This window comes from Xenopus laevis, chromosome 3S (assembly GCF_017654675.1).
Source record: "Xenopus laevis strain J_2021 chromosome 3S, Xenopus_laevis_v10.1, whole genome shotgun sequence".
NCBI lineage: Eukaryota > Metazoa > Chordata > Amphibia > Anura > Pipidae > Xenopus > Xenopus laevis.
In genome coordinates this window covers 98,571,106-98,587,497 of record NC_054376.1, presented here as the reverse complement: position 1 = coordinate 98,587,497, position 16,392 = coordinate 98,571,106, and the positions used below count along the sequence as shown (strand labels likewise).

The 16,392-nt window shown below is 37.5% G+C and overlaps 1 pseudogene; it reads left to right on the top strand.

Annotated features, from left to right (window-relative positions):
• Positions 1–5,439: 5,439 nt before the first annotated feature.
• LOC108712388 lies at positions 5,440–13,199 on the top strand (annotated as a pseudogene).
• Positions 13,200–16,392: the final 3,193 nt, after the last annotated feature.

The window sequence follows — 16,392 nt, the reverse complement described above, 5'->3', positions numbered from 1 at the left end:
CAAGGAAAAACAAATAGAAACACCGATTCTCCCTTTAAGATGGCACAATCCTACATAACCTACCTGGGAATTAAATTACCAAAAAAATATACGGAAATATATTCAATTAATATTCGCCACACCATAGATACTATGCAGCAAGAATTCAAGAAATGGGAAACATTAAACTTAACCTTTTTGGGAAGAATTCATCTAATAAAAATTATTTTATTCCCTAAACTACTCTATCAACTACAAATGCTGCCTTATAGCATAAAACCCTCAGATTACAAACGATTACTGAAAATGCTCCGTAACTTTATTTGGAAAGAAAAACGTCCAAGGATTAGCCTGTTCAAATTACAACAAACTAAAAATCAGGGAGGGGTAAATTTCCCAAATATACGGGAATATAATGAAGCATCGCTATTACGGTTTGCAGGGGACTGGTTAAATAACAGAAACATATATACTTCAACAGAACTTGACCAGCTATTAACATAAGATATCCCCCGAGAAATGCGCAAACATCTTCTATTTATAGATATTTACAAAGCATGGAACTCAGTGAGACGTAGATTCAAACTAACAACCGGTCACTCCATTTATCTTACATGACTCGGTAACTCAACATTTCCAAAAGGAAAAAACAATAAGACATTACTGGACTGGCAAAATCAAAATCTGAGACTAGTCAAAGATATTTTCAATAACTTTACCATAATTACTAAGGAAAATCTGGTCCAGAAATTCCCATTCCTATCCAATGATCACATGCTTCTTTTCCAAATCTTTAATTATGCTACAAAAGTCCTACAACACCTCTCCCAGGCAGACAAGAATAATCCAATAAATACCTTATGGCCCAGAAGTAACACAGATAGAACCATTTCTCAAATATATCATATAATCAGGACCACACTATCAATCGAAACATCTGATACCTTTCTAATCAAATGGACTTCTGCAATTCCACAGGCAAATGCTTCCAAAATACTCCCAATATCATACAAAAACCATGCAAAAAGCAAATATCAAGAAATGTCATTACAGATACTACATTTCTCATACCTTACACCACTAAGGAGACATCATATGGTTACCCTAAGTTCGGTAGAAAAGGAACCAATAGCACACAGGACTGGTGAAATCTTCCAATTATTTTATTGTGCAAGCGGAGTGCAATGCAACGTTTCGGGGAACAATACCCCTTTGTCAAGCATACGAAAGTGTGCAAAAAATGCATTTAAATACACAGGTGAGTGTGTTCGATTAACATATCGAATTGTGATTGGTGTGCATCATAAGTGTCAAATAACAACAGTTACCTCCTTCATTTAAAGGGTAAATGAACCATATATCTCATTAAAATTCAATGTGTTTAAAACATGGGAAGTTAAATTTTTTTTCACAAACATTAAAATACAATGTGTATAAATCGTAAGAATTGAGCAATAATTAATGCAAGTGTATTAGTGTAAGATAAAAAACGCACATACAAAAATATCAACAGAGGATAAATCGATGGAAACAACAAACAAACAGCTGTAACATAATTACTAGCTTACCCTACCACATGTGTGCAGGGCAGGACACTGATTGGTCATATAAGGTAAGTTCATTCCCACCCAAGTAATCATCTGTGAAAAAAACATTAAAAGAACAATCTTTATTAAAAAGTATCACAAATCAGATGTTAATCTCTATAAAAAACAAGACATGTTAAAATCCTCATTCAACCCTTTGGGAAAACGCGTTTGCAAGAGCCAAATCCAATAAGCTTCACGTTGGAGCAAAGTCCTTTTTATATCCTGTCCCTGTCTCCTATTCACCTTCTCAATAATCTGCCATCTCACCTGTGACACCTGGTGACCCTGTGTAAAGAAATGTTTGGCTAGGAGTGTTTCCTTCCGTATTGACCCGTTATCTTTTTCTTTTCCTTCTTTGCTCAACTCGCCTTTGTAATTGCGTATCACTGATTTGTGCTCATTTAGTCGTATTTTAATTGGTCTCGAAGTCTGTCCTACATAGGCTTTGCCACATGGACACTTGATACAGTATATCACATTGTGGCTGTCACACGTTGAGAAGCTGTTAAGCTGATGTCTAGTGCCTAAAAGAGGATGCATTATTACTTCACCTGCAATGATCCCATTGCAGTGGCCACACTGTCTACAAGGAAAAGTACCCTTAACCTGGGTGGTTAAATGCAAATCTATGTTGCGATTAGGTTGTGACTTAATCAGATCCCCAATGTTTCTACCTCTACGATACGAAAAAACAGGCGGAAGAGAAAAAAGATGCCCATATTTGTGATCTGCTTGTAATATACTCCAGTATTTTAAAATGATTTTCTTACAAACTGCTGAATTAGCATCAAAGGTAGAAACAAAAGGGATCCGTGTGTTATTAGTATTAGCTTTTTGCTTTTTCTTTAGGGTTTCTATCCGAGGAATTTCTGCCACTTCATCTTTAATTCTGAGGAGGTCCCTTTTATTATAGCCTTTCTCTGCAAATTTCTTAACCACCTTCCCAGCTTCTCTATCATATAACTCATCTGCCGAGGTAATACGTCTAACCCTCAAGAACTGGCTTTTAGGAAGACCCTTAAACACCCCCGGAGGGTGGTGGCTGGTGGGGCGTACCAGGTTGTTCCTGTCAGTGGGTTTGGTGAAAAGAGATGTCACGAATCTACCTCCTTGTAATTGGATATTCGCATCCAAAAAATGAAGTTCACTGGCATGTGCTTCAAAGGTAAATTTAATGGACCTATGTGTACCGTTCAGATAGTCCACAAATTTGGTTAAATTCTGGATGTCACTAGTCCACAAAAAAAACGTATCGTCCACATATCTCATGAAAGAGTATATGTGGGATGAAAACTCAGTATGGGAAAATATGTGTGTTTGTTCAAATTGGTCCATAAATATATTGGCGTATGCGGGAGCCATGTTGGCCCCCATTGCACAGCCTTGCGTCTGTAAAAAATATTCCCCTTTAAATTCAAAATAATTATTGGTTAGCACATTTTCCAACAATCAATTCTTACGATTTATACACATTGTATTTTAATGTTTGTGAAAAAAAATTTAACTTCCCATGTTTTAAACACATTGAATTTTAATGAGATATATGGTTCATTTACCCTTTAAATGAAGGAGGTAACTGTTGTTATTTGACACTTATGATGCACACCAATCACAATTCGATATGTTAATCGAACACACTCACCTGTGTATTTAAATGCATTTTTTGCACACTTTCGTATGCTTGACAAAGGGGTATTGTTCCCCGAAACGTTGCATTGCACTCCGCTTGCACAATAAAATAATTGGAAGATTTCACCAGTCCTGTGTGCTATTGGTTCCTTTTCTACTAAGAAGTTTGTGAGGTTGCCGAGCCTCTACCTTTGTGCACCAGGCATCTCTGTTTGAATCGAAGGGAGTGCGTAGTCCTACATTGTTGTACCCTAAGTTCGGACAATTGTCTAAGATGCCATCAACCCCGGACTGACATTCTACATTGTCTCTGGCTCTGTCCTTGTATTCAACAATTCTGGGGAGAAGTTCAGGAATACTGGAAATCTCTAACAAAACAGACAAAATATTTTACTTTACCGTGGGCAATTTTCGGAATATTTCCCCCACAACTAAATCTTACAAGTTCTGAGGGACACTTAGCAGAAAGATTAATGGCAAGGAAAACTATCCTTCATCACTGGCTCTCCTCTTCTCCACCCCCACTATCATTAGTTAAACAACTATATTTTTCATTTTTTGGACTGGTTGGAAACTACGACAAAAAGGAACAACACACAGAAAAGTTTTTCTCTACTTGGATCAGTTATACTGTATATCTTCACTCCCTACACATACTAGATACCTTACAATATACGCATTCAGACACACCACGTAGTATGACACAGAAATATTATCCAACAACAGCATAGTACAAGAAACAGATCAATATATCAAAAACCTACATCAACCACAGGAGCGGAATCCACGATTGCCCCCCAGGAGTCACCAAATCAACCAGATGCTAAATATTCTCAAACTATGCATATGGGAAATATTGTTGTATTGTTTATTCTGTAATCGACAGTCAAGTGGAAATTACTACCTCGATCACACTTGTAATCGCTAAGGATGCATGGACAATGGAATCTACACCTTTATCTCCAAAATCCTTTATGTTTGTTTATGTTATATTGTTTTTAATAAAAACATATATTAAAAAAAAAAGATTAATGTGGTTATGTTAGATCTGATTGAATTTACCAAAATTCACTTGCAATGTTGAAATTTACATTATTGTCATTGTAATCTATCATATACAGAGATATTCAGATATCCCCAGTGGGCATACTTTTGCTACTTCAATTCATATTTTTTAAAAGTGGAATATACTTGTCCTTGTGTTCACATACTGTATTGTATGTCTGTCCTTAATTCCCCTGGTATCAGGAAAGCACAAAATATTTGTAGTATAAAGATTAGGGGGAATGATGCTGGTGAAACATATTCTTATATAAGTTCACAATTTTTCAGTCAAATAGGAGATCCTATTTGAGTAGACATAGGGAGAAGGTAATGCCATTTTGCAATCTGCATCCTGATTCCTCCAGTTTCTGGCTGTAGATAAAGTTGTCTCACAAATCAACAGCAACAGAACAAATAGGATAGGATTAACACTTTTATGAATACTGCCCTGCATGTTGATCCAAATTTCTAAAGTGAGATTAAACTGCTATATGTGCTAACTGGCATTCCAGCTGTCACACAACTTTAGCATGTGCAGCTGGTGGGGTGTGGGATGCAAGGAATTAATGGCTGCTACAGCTGGGGGTGCACAAATGGCCTCTAGAATACATGTCATGTCAGAAATGCCTCTAAGGTGAAGTAAGAAAATATTTTACTGAATGGATAAAGAATGGAAGGGAAAGGAATGGTCGGCACTCAATACATGGCCCTACTGCTATTAAAGTGATACTAAAAAAAATATTTTTAAAAGTATATTAAAAGTTACCTATAGGTCACGTTGATCATTTTTTGCTGAGAGGTTTGTTTTTGTAAGTAATTGTTAGTTTAAACTCCTAAACCTGACTGTTTTTCCAACCTGACTGTCCCATCTCAGCCTGTCAGTTAAAGTTTCTAATGCTAACGGACTCCTGCTGCACAAATATGGCAGCCCGTTCATACAAGAACATGGGGCATCAGAACATGTAAAAGCAACGTGCAAATACTTTATGGCAACGTTATAAGTAGCTTCCAAAGGCAATATTATGATAGATGTGAAAAAAAATTAATTTCTGTTGTCAGTAACTATGTAAATATGTTTACAAATCATAATTTTCAGTGAGTGATGATTGGGTTATTCTCTTGTCACATTAATCTCTCTGATAGGTCTGGTTTGGAGATGATATGCCATTAAGTCCAAGGAACCCTTTGACCCCAAGACATGGACCAGGCCTTGCTGATGTCTCCCAGTATGATCAGTGGCTCGCAGTGCGTCATGAAGCCACTTTGGTGCCTATGCAGGAAGATCTGTCTATCTGGCTCACTGGCCTTTTAGTTGAGTTTTAGGATAGTGGTACATCTACACTTGTTATGGGGATGCTTGCCTGAAAGGCCAGTATTATTAGGTTTAAACAATAATAATCACATTACAGGTACGGGATCCGTTATCCAGAAACCCGTTATCCAGAAAGCTCTGAATTACCGAATGCCTGTCTCCCATAGACTTCATTTTATCCAAATAATCCAAATGTCTAAAAATTATTTCCTTTTTCTCTGTAATAATAAAACAGTACTTTGTACTGCCCCAGCTAAGATATAACGATTCCTTATTGGAAGCAAAATCAGCCTACTGGGTTTATTTAATGTTACATTATTTTCTAGTAGACTTAAGCTATAAAGATCCAAATTATGGAAAGATCCATAATACAGAAAACCCCAGGTCCCGAGCATTCTGGATAACATGTCCCATACCTGTATCTTACATTTTCCGATATGTTATTGCTTTTTAAGTAGGTTTAACATTGTAGATATTTTATCAGCACAGTTTGCATCATATATGGATTCTCAATCCCTCTATATAACTTGTGTGCCTTCACTTCTGCTTAGTTCTCAATCCAACCATAGAGAATATGATGAGCATTCATAGCCAAGGACATCCCTCCCCCCTCAGGGTTTAGAAAGGATGATCTGCTTTACCCATCAGGGTTTCTATCAAACATCTGTATATACAGTATAGTCGTTCCACTATTATCCCAGTCATCACATAATGACAAATACATCTCTTATTTCTTTTATGGAAATGTTATGTCTGTTATTCTTTGCAAATCAGTGCTGAATATTATGTTACTGTGTGCACTTTTGCTGAAAAAAAGAACTGTCATGGGGATCCCAGACAGTGAGGAAGATCTACTGTGTGAAACTCTATCTTCATGGGCTGTTGTAGCAAAAGTGCAAACAGCTATCTGTATAAATTAAAAAAAAAAGGGGGGGGTCCTACATGGAGAAATTTGGGCCAACTTTTGATATTCTGTTTAGTTTAATTATTGATGAAAATAACCCCAAATCTATGGGTTAAACTGAAAGTGATATTTCTTCCATCCAATTATTTATTAATAGGAGTCAAAGTAAGTGGTGACAAGTTTATGGAAGAGCTGGATAATGGCTTCTTACTCTGCCAGCTGATCTGTGTTATCCAAAATACAATGAAACGCTGTTGCACAGCAGAAGAACTGAAGGTAATGAATTGGATATTTTGATTCTGACTATTGGAATACATGAAACCTTTGCCTCATACCCCCTTCTCTGGTCAGACTGTACGCTGTAATGAGCTCCCTAAGAGTCCCTGGGGTATATTTATCAAAGAGTGAAGTTAGCGATCGCCACAGTCTGCTAGAGTGAAATTCCGCCGCTCTCCATTCATTTCTATGAATTTAGAAAAAGTTTTATGCTTATGACCCTTACCGGTGTTGCAAATAACTGCCACAGCTCTTTACACCAAATTCTCTGTCCTGTAGGGCTGCTTGGGGGCAGATTTACTAAAGAGCGAAATGGCTAACGATATCGCCAGCGTTGCCACCCGCAGGGACATCGCCAATTAACTAACTGTTTCCCTAGCGAAACAGACCGTCGCTAGTGGTCATTCGCACTCTATCGCCAGGCGACTTTTCGCTCTGGCGAACAGACATTACTCCGCAAATTCACTAAAATACGGATTTTACTGAACGTTACCTCTTTCGCCAGAGTTGCCTTCACCACCTCAGACCAGGCGAAGTGATATAAAGCAGCTAGATCTTCCTCAATCATATCCTGTGAGCCGAAAATGCATCAAAGTTCAAAAAACGCTGGTGACTTTTCCTTTTTTCAGCGTGATTGCCTGCAAAAGTCCTAACAAACTTTTTTTGGGGAACCATTTTTTTCCTAACATATAGAACATTCATTTTACAGTGGGGTCATGTGTAGGGCATTATATTAACTCTCTTGTCTTTATTAAAGTTTCCTGGACATATGTAATATAAACCAGTAACTTAAACCATTTGCGGCAACATTTATAATAAAGATGTCCATACATCTTTAAAAAAGTCGCCAACAGTCGACGCCCGGGCGAAACTTTGCATTTTAGTGAAATAGTGTATTTGTATCGTATATGATAATAATTGTGCCTGGCGAAGTGGTGCGAAGCTGACGCTGGCAAAAATTCGCCCTGTTAGTGAATCTGCCCCTGGACTCAAAGGCCATGTCTTTCCACACTTACACGAGAAACATTTTATAGAGTAAAATCTGAACCCCACAGTTTTTGGTACCAGTTTCATTGACAAACTTGGTGCCTAAGCTCGTGCATATGACTTGAATGCACTATTTTCCAAGTACTTCATTAAAACAAAACATGAAGGTAGCAGATTGCAAATCATCTATTTCTTCTACAGGCACTGCAAACTTCTATATCTGGGTATCACAGGATGAAGATGTACAGCCCAAAAATGACATGGTTGCTTCCATTTTGATACCAAAAAGACCTTGCCTTTATTAAGGTCTAAAATAAGTACAGCTTGGCTTTTTTAAATGCTTCTCATACTGTATCTAAGAGTGACCTAAGAAGTCTGTGACTGGGTAAAAAAATGAAATTAATCTTTTTTCCACCAAAAAAGAAAAATGATTCCTGCTATCTGTGTTATTTACACTGAACAAATGCTTATTTTTATTCATCAAAGATATTTTGGAGAAAGCACACTAGCATCCATCCAACAATGGATGCTATTGAGCCTTTCTGAGTAACACATGTTAAAGGACAAGGAAAGTCTAAAATAGAATAAGGCTAGAAATGCTGTATTTTCTATACTAAACATAAGCATGAACTTACTGAACCACAAGCCTAATCAAACAAATGATTTATTCTTTCAAAGTTGGCCACAGGGGGCTGTCATCTTGTAACTTTGTTAAATATCTTTGCCTGACCCTGACCCTGCACATGCTCAGTGTGGTCTAGGTTGCTTAGGGATCGTCATAAACAAAGCTGCTTGAATTCTGCATGGCTGGGAAGTAAGGCGGGGGCTCCCCCTGCTGTTCATAAGTATGATTGTTTCCCTGCAGAGCAGTTAGGGACCATCTGACAATTCCTATCCACAGCAGTAAATGAAGGGAGAATTTCACTGCATACAGTCAGGTTTCTTATAAAAACGGTACACATTTTTTAATTAAAGGAAATTAGAGATAGGTTTCTTTTTCATTAAAGAAGAAGTAGAAATTGGATTTTATTTTTTTGGCTTTCCTTGTCCTTTAAGATAGTAAGCAGCGTGACTGCACAGCAGTAAGAGTTTGCAAAGCTTTCAATGGAACACTTTCTTTATCTCCTTGTGTTTAGGCTGTTTCAGTGTCTAAGCACCAAACCATCATGTCTTTAGAACATGCCCAGAAGGTTCCAACCAAGCTTATGACCAGTAACTGTCCTAGAGGTTTCTTGTTTTTTTTTTTTTAATAAAAGATGTAGTTTGACAGCTCATTAATACAGTGTTAAATTCTACTTACAGTGCAATTAAATTGTAATGGTTCAGTTAACATTTTGAAATGTATTAAGGGTCTTGTTATAAAAATAGATGATTACATATTTATGTAAATAGGGCTAAAAATTACACAGTAAAGATTCACAGCCCCAGAATTTATTTAAGAAAAATCCCAAGCAATTGCAGCTTGCAAGCCTCCATCCCCTGGTTAACTGTATTCCGCTGTATCTTAACTGTAGCAACTTCCTTTATATATGTTAGTATTTATTAGTATCAGACTGGGCCAGCTGGTGGGTTAAACCCTAAATGTGCAAAATATAATTCCCATACCTGATGCCAGTGTGTATGTGGGGGGGGGGGGGCAGAAATTAAAACTTAAATTTCACACGTAAATTGAAACAGCTGATGTAACTCTCTTTTTTTTAATTTTTTTATCTCAAAGTTTTGCATAAAGATCCCCGGCAGGTTTGCCTGTGCCTTCTTGATGTCGGTCGGATTGTATCCAGGTGTGTCCTCATATTGCAGTTTTATAACCCTCACACTTTTCCTTTAAAGCAGGCCTGTCATCCAGACATTACAAGCCGTATAATAAAAGTCCTTTGCAAATTAAACATTAAACCCAAAACATTTTTTATGTAAACATCCATTTCTCTTATAAACTTGTTTAAAAATCTCAGCTGTCAATCATATAATTCTTGTCCCTCCTCTATGCCTTAGGAATAGAGGCGGAGCAGACAATTACTTTTACTTTCCATTCAGCACTTCTAGATGTCACTGCTCTCCTCACATTCCCCTTCCCTCCTCCTCATCTAATTGTGTAGCCTGGGCATAAGCCATTCTGGTACATAAATAAGATTTTGCATTGGTGCAAAGCTTGCCTTAATTAGTGACCACAAAATGGCACCGACTCTGTGATGTGAATTCCAAGGCTAATAGAATCAAAAATACTTTTATATTGTTTAAGTGAAGTTTATTTTGCTTCACTTACATCATTACATAGGATTTGGAATTATTTATCAAGATGCCAGGTCCCCTTTAAAGTAAAATGTATTCATGCTATCATTTACACATTATTTATTGTACACCCCTGTGATTTCAGGCTAAATACTTGGCAAGACATCTCACAATCATCTGCCTTTCCTATTAATGAGCAATTATACATAATATGTGTGGATGAGTATATTTTAGACTTTTAAACCCCCCCAGTGGTTAATTGTATTTTAAAATTATTTTCAGGTATGGAGTTGAGCCACCAGTGCTGGTAAAACTGGAGAAAGAGATTGAGTTAGAAGAAACGTTGATCATTGAATCAGGGCCATTATATTCAGAAGTCATGCTGTCACCATGAGGAGCTCCATGAAGCGGCGAGAACTGCCTATTCACATTTATACTTATTAGTGAAAGCTGATTCACTGCTTTTCATTGGCTGAGGAATTCTCCATGTCTAAAGTATATTGATATATGCAAGACATATGCTTGATATACTGACTCTCGAGGAGTTGCACATTAAAATGATTGGGCAATAACACCTGCTCCTCTTTGCTTGCAGGTAAAACACATTGCAGAAGATCCTCCTTGTAACTGTTCCCACCGGTTCTCTATTGAGTACTTATCTGAAGGTCGATACTGGCTGGGTGAAAAAATTATTTTTATAAGGGTAAACTGCATGCATTAAAATTTATTTTAATTTACCTTTAGCTCATGTAACCTTAGAAGATGAATGTGCAGTTTGGGTTACTAAAATTACACTGCAATGAAACATCAGAAGGCTGGATATACTACTATTTAGCTGTCAAAGCTAGAAGATATATATGTTAATTACTTTAAGTAATAAACACATAAACACAATAGGGCACATTCGTCCACATATGCAGTTGCGGACTCCACACTGTAGGGCGCCTCCATCAATCTTATGCTGAACACCGGAAATGGTGCCAGGTAACACTGGAAATCATACCAGCCAGACTGCGAACATATTTATTTACATTAATGTATGTGTTTGAAAAAAGAACTAATCTGTGAAGCTATCTTTAAATGTATGAAAGAAAATCCTGAAAAAAAATTGGATTAGTACACAATGATGAGAATTTGAAATACACAGATGGTACTGTTAACAAATTACTAAAAAATGCACAGTATTTATTTGCTGAGGTTCACTCCGAGGCAAAAATCTGCTCCTTTTCATTAGAAAGTGCCAAAGGGTTCACCTGACGTGTGTCAGACGATGGATTTAATTTCACAGTATGAACAGAAAGATATTCCTTTAAAGCTTCTGCCAGAACATATATTCAGCTATTCCTGTTTTGTATAATTTACACAGGAAAACAATATATTATTAGCAAACTCTAGGCTATTGTTTTACAGATATGATGGGGCCAATTGTATTTGCCCCAGACTTTGTGTATTATTGTTGTAAGTTGTATAGCACTGATCATTTTGTGGGTTCATTACAAAAGAAAATCCAAACAGTGTCAAAGGTGATTATTTAGCCCATACACATATGGAACAAGGGAAATATTTTGGCCCTTTATCAAGGCTTGATAAAAAGTTAAAATTTAACAGGCCTGATTTTTTTATTTATTGTGCTTTTTAAACTATTTTTTTGATCATTTTGGGTCCCACAGTACCTAAGAGGCAGCTTGATTGACAGACTGGATGTTTAAAAGGAATGGGGCCAAACTAAAAAGTAATAAAAATAGTAGAAATCTATTCTCAGAAAGAACATGTTTAGAATTGCTCAGCTTGATGGAAAGGCAGATCATTTATAAAAGCACATAAAACCGAAAAGACAAATTGCCTTAGAATATTGGCTGTCTACATTAAATAGTAACTCAAATGTGATTATTAGCCATATCATTCTAATATTTGATCCATAATTTGATTTATTTTGCAGATGTTACATGGAAAACACGTTATGGTTTGTGTTGGAGGCGGCTGGGATACCCTCCAAGGATTTCTGCTGAAATATTATCCCTGTCGAGTATTGCAGTTTACAACTTTAGAACAAAAGATTCTTCAGTTCCAAAAAGGAGGACAAAATGAAAATATGCCTGCACAACCAGTTAGGACTCCTCAGCTGTCAGTAATGAATCCTATGTCTGCAATCAGTGTCTCTCAGATAATAAGTTCCAAAGCATCCACACCAGTTTCATTAGATAATGGTGGGAGTAACTTGTCACCAGCTTTGACCCCCAGAAGCAGAGTGCGCCCCAAAGTGCAGACTATGCCGAGAAAGGGGTCACCATTGTTTATTGAACCTCAAAGGAAGGTTGCAAAGAAATCCAATTCTCCACCTCAAACAAGAACATCTCCACTTACCAGCAAGACCCCCAAAAATACTTCTGCAAAAAACACTTGTGTGTCTAGTAGATCAAAACCAGAAGCTACACTTTCCAACCAGGTAGAAAAGGAAAAAGTTTCAGCTCGAGAAATCAAAGTAATTGGGAAAACTCCGGTATTGCAGCATTCTTCCCCAAACATGCTGCCCTCTAGTGCTTCAACCAGGAAATCAAAGTCACCAAAGACATCTCCATGTGCCTCCTCCTGCCTTACAAAGCTACCAAAAAACATATCTGACTCTCTGTTACAAACAAGGCCTTTAAAAGAAACATTGGGCTCTCGTACACCAGCTGCTACCACTAAAGCCCCTGTTTCTGAACAGAGATCATCTAACACTAAAATAACTGCAGACACATTATCCAGTCAAAGAGCAAACATTAAACTGTCTAAAGATGATATAAAAACCAGAAAAGTGGAAGAACCCAGTAAAAACAATCGGAAACCATTCATAGTGTCTTCGAAAACAAACACTAACAAACCTCATGTACCAGTAACTGTACAGAATGCTGCTAAACACATGGGTGTTGACCATGCCAAAACCGTAACAAGAAGCAATCCCAGAACAGTTCCAATAAATGAAATAAAAAAGGCAGTGACTGATAAAAAAACAATTTCTGGACGTACACCTTTATCTGTTGTAAGGGTTCCACAGTCTGCTGCCAAAACCCAACCTGCACAAAGGACCAGACCCCCAGCTAAAATTCAGATTCCACCTAATGACAAAGTGCAGATCACAACAGCTTCAAAAAGTGCAACCTCCAAGGCTAAAGTGACTTATCACAAGGATGTCTCCGATGCTAGAAAAGATCTTCAAAACCTCAAAGTGGATGACCATTTAATGGCTCCAAAAGGTTGGCAAAAGTAACTGTGCAGTAAAACAGGAGGCCCAGCATTCACATAGATATATAACACACACACCTTTGGGAATAATTAACCCCTTTTTGACTACATGGTCAATAGTGTCCCCTTTCCATTCTGCTAGTATGCAAATCCGTTTTCAGTAGCAGGTGGTCATGGAGGGGATGAAACCTAAATAAGTGTTTTTATATCGGCTTCTGGCTTAGTGAGCCATTTGTGATAGAAATAGTAGCACTTTTTGTGTATATTTTTTTTACCAAGTTATAGATGTGCATTGTTTTTGTTTTTGTCAAGGTATGTTTGTTTACATTCGAAAGCTGTAAATATACATTTGAGATTTTTACCTATGCAAAGGAACACTATGTTTAAGGGCTCCTGATGCCCTTGAGGTTACAAATATGTTAAGCCTCGTTTAAAGGTAAGGGACCCAATTTGGTACGCTTTGGAATTGCCATATTTAAAAAAAAAATTGTAAATTATTTTATGAATGTGGAAATATAAAGTTGCCTGTGCTTACTTTTGGAACTGGGGTGTTACATGTCCAGCTGACAAGACATAGCACTAACAACCACACAGTATGGGTATTTTGCTAAGGTTTACTACAATGGTTCCCACATTGTGGGGCTGGTTCCCCTGGGTGGGGGGAGGAGATGGGTGCTCAGCCTGAAGACTAGTTAGGTCTATGTGTTGCACAGAGGTATTTTGTTTTCATTGTTCTAGAAGTAGAGTATTTTACTCATAGTTTTGGACTTCTTAGATCTTTTCTTTATTTTTTTTTTTTTTTTAAAGTTTGGGGACAGTCATAATTCAACGCTTGCAGAAGGAGGGGTTTTTGGGGTACTACCCTAAAATTGAGCTGACAGGGCTGGCGTTTTCGTGTAAAAACTTCTTCTCTACTCCCCTTTCAGTTCCGGCTGGTTTAAGCATGCTGGCAGATGTAGTCCTCTGACATCAGGGTTATATGTTTAAGGCAATATTGCACAACAAAACATTTCCTTTGCATATTTAAATGGGCCATAGGCCCTGGGGAGCTAAGGAATTCTTCAATGACAATCCCATGTAATCTATGTAAATCGTTTAAACTGCTTATATCCCAGAACAGCAGCGGTATTTCTTCTCTCCTGATGTTAGATTCTAGTATCCTATCATGAAGCCAAACATAAAGCAGTGATCTTCATATCTAGGATAACATAAAGATTGCCGACCTAGTGCAGGTATTCTGCATTCTCCCTGGTTATTTATTGCATCTGTAATTAAGCTCTTAGTCATCAATGTCAGAAAACTAGGGGCTGCAGGGTGGGACCCTTTTATGCACGGCATGTAACTGCTTTAATTGTTAATCAGCCATTTAGGAAGTGTATTTTATATATGTTCAGTTTTAAAGGGTTGAAAGGCAACCCTACGCTGCAACCCACTACCTGATCTGTCAATATCTGGGGTTTAGAGTGGAATTTGACAGATTTAAGATTGGATTGTGGCTTCTGACTTTGTTTCTCAAGTGTTTTAAAGGCGTAGTTCACCTTTGAGTTGACTTTTAGTATGTTATAGAGATGCTAATTTTAAGCAACTTTTCAATTGGCCTCCATTTTTCTTTTATAGTTTTAGAATTATTTGCCTTCTTCTGACTCTTTCCAGGTTTCAAATGGGGGTCACTGACCACATTAAAAAACAAATGCTCTGTAAGGCTACACATTTAGGGGCCCATTCACTAAGTTCGAGTGAAGGAATAGAGGAAAAATAGTTAGAATTTCGAATGTTTTTTTTGGCTACTTCGACCTTCGACTACGACCTTCAACTTCGAATCGAACGATTCGAACTAAAAATCGTTCCACTATTCGACTATTCGATAGTCGAAGTACTGTCTCTTTAAAAATTTCTTCGACCCCCTAGTTCGCCACCTAAAACCTACCGAGGCCAATGTTAGCCTATGGGGAAGGTCCCCATAGGCTTGCTAACAATTTTATGATCGAAGAATAATCCTTTGATCGATGGATAAAAATCCTTCGAATCGCTCGATTCGAAGGATTTAATCGTTCGATCGAACGATTATTCCTTCCATCGTTCGATCGAACGAATTGCGCAAAATCCTTCGACTTCGATATTCGAAGTCGAAGGATTTTAATTTGCCAGTCGAATATCGAGGGTTAATTAACCCTCGATAATCGACCCTTGATACATCTGCCCCTTATTGTTAATGCTGTTTTTTATTAGTTGTCTTTCAATTCAGGCCTCTCCTATTCATATCCCAGCCTCTCAGTCAAATCAAGGTATGGTTGCTAGGGTAATTTTGACCCTAGCAACTAGATTGCTGAAACTGCAAACTGGAAAGCTGCTGAATAAAAAGTTAAATAACTTAAAAACCACATCATACTAAAAAAAACTCTACGCCATACTAAAAGTTAGCTTAAAGGTAAACAACCCCTTTATTTATCAGGAAAATGGGTATTGGACCCAATAACTGTATCTGTAAATACAGCAAATGTTTGAATGCATTTTGCTTTTCACTCAAAGGCAATCTTGCCAGCAAAAAATTATATCATGGGAATTAAGTATCTATTTTATGAAAAAAAAATGATAAAATATTTTTAAACTGGTATTGTTTTCTTTGCAATCATTTATTTGTCTAGTTGTGCACTTTGCTGTAAAAAGATGAATATTAAGCTAATAAACGTGTCTGGGTTCTATGCTACTAATTTATGATCTTGGAACAAAGCTTTATCATCTCAAACTTTGTCTTCTCAGGGCCTCTTGAAAGAGTGTAATTGCTTTATTTGTGTGTGTCTATATGTATACAAATATACAGTATATAATATATATATATATATATATATGTCACAATAGTTTTTAATTCAATATAATGTACTGCATTGGTAAAAGTTATGCGCAGGCCGGATTTGTGGAAATGCCACCTAGGCCCGGGCCTAGGGCGGCAGGATTTTAGGGGGGCTGCATGCTGCCGAACAATACCCACATTGGTTCAAAAACACTGGGGATGCACTGGAGATACAATAATTTTTTAAATTTCCCATGCGCCAATCCCCATTGCTCCTGTCCCCCTGGAGGGGACAGGGGTGGCGAACGGTAGTGGGCCTAGGGGCGCCCACTATGTAAATCCGGCCCTGGTTATGCATTTGCTTTAGAAAGACTACTATAGCTTATATAAATATGTTGCTGTTTAACCATGGGGAGAAATTGCACAG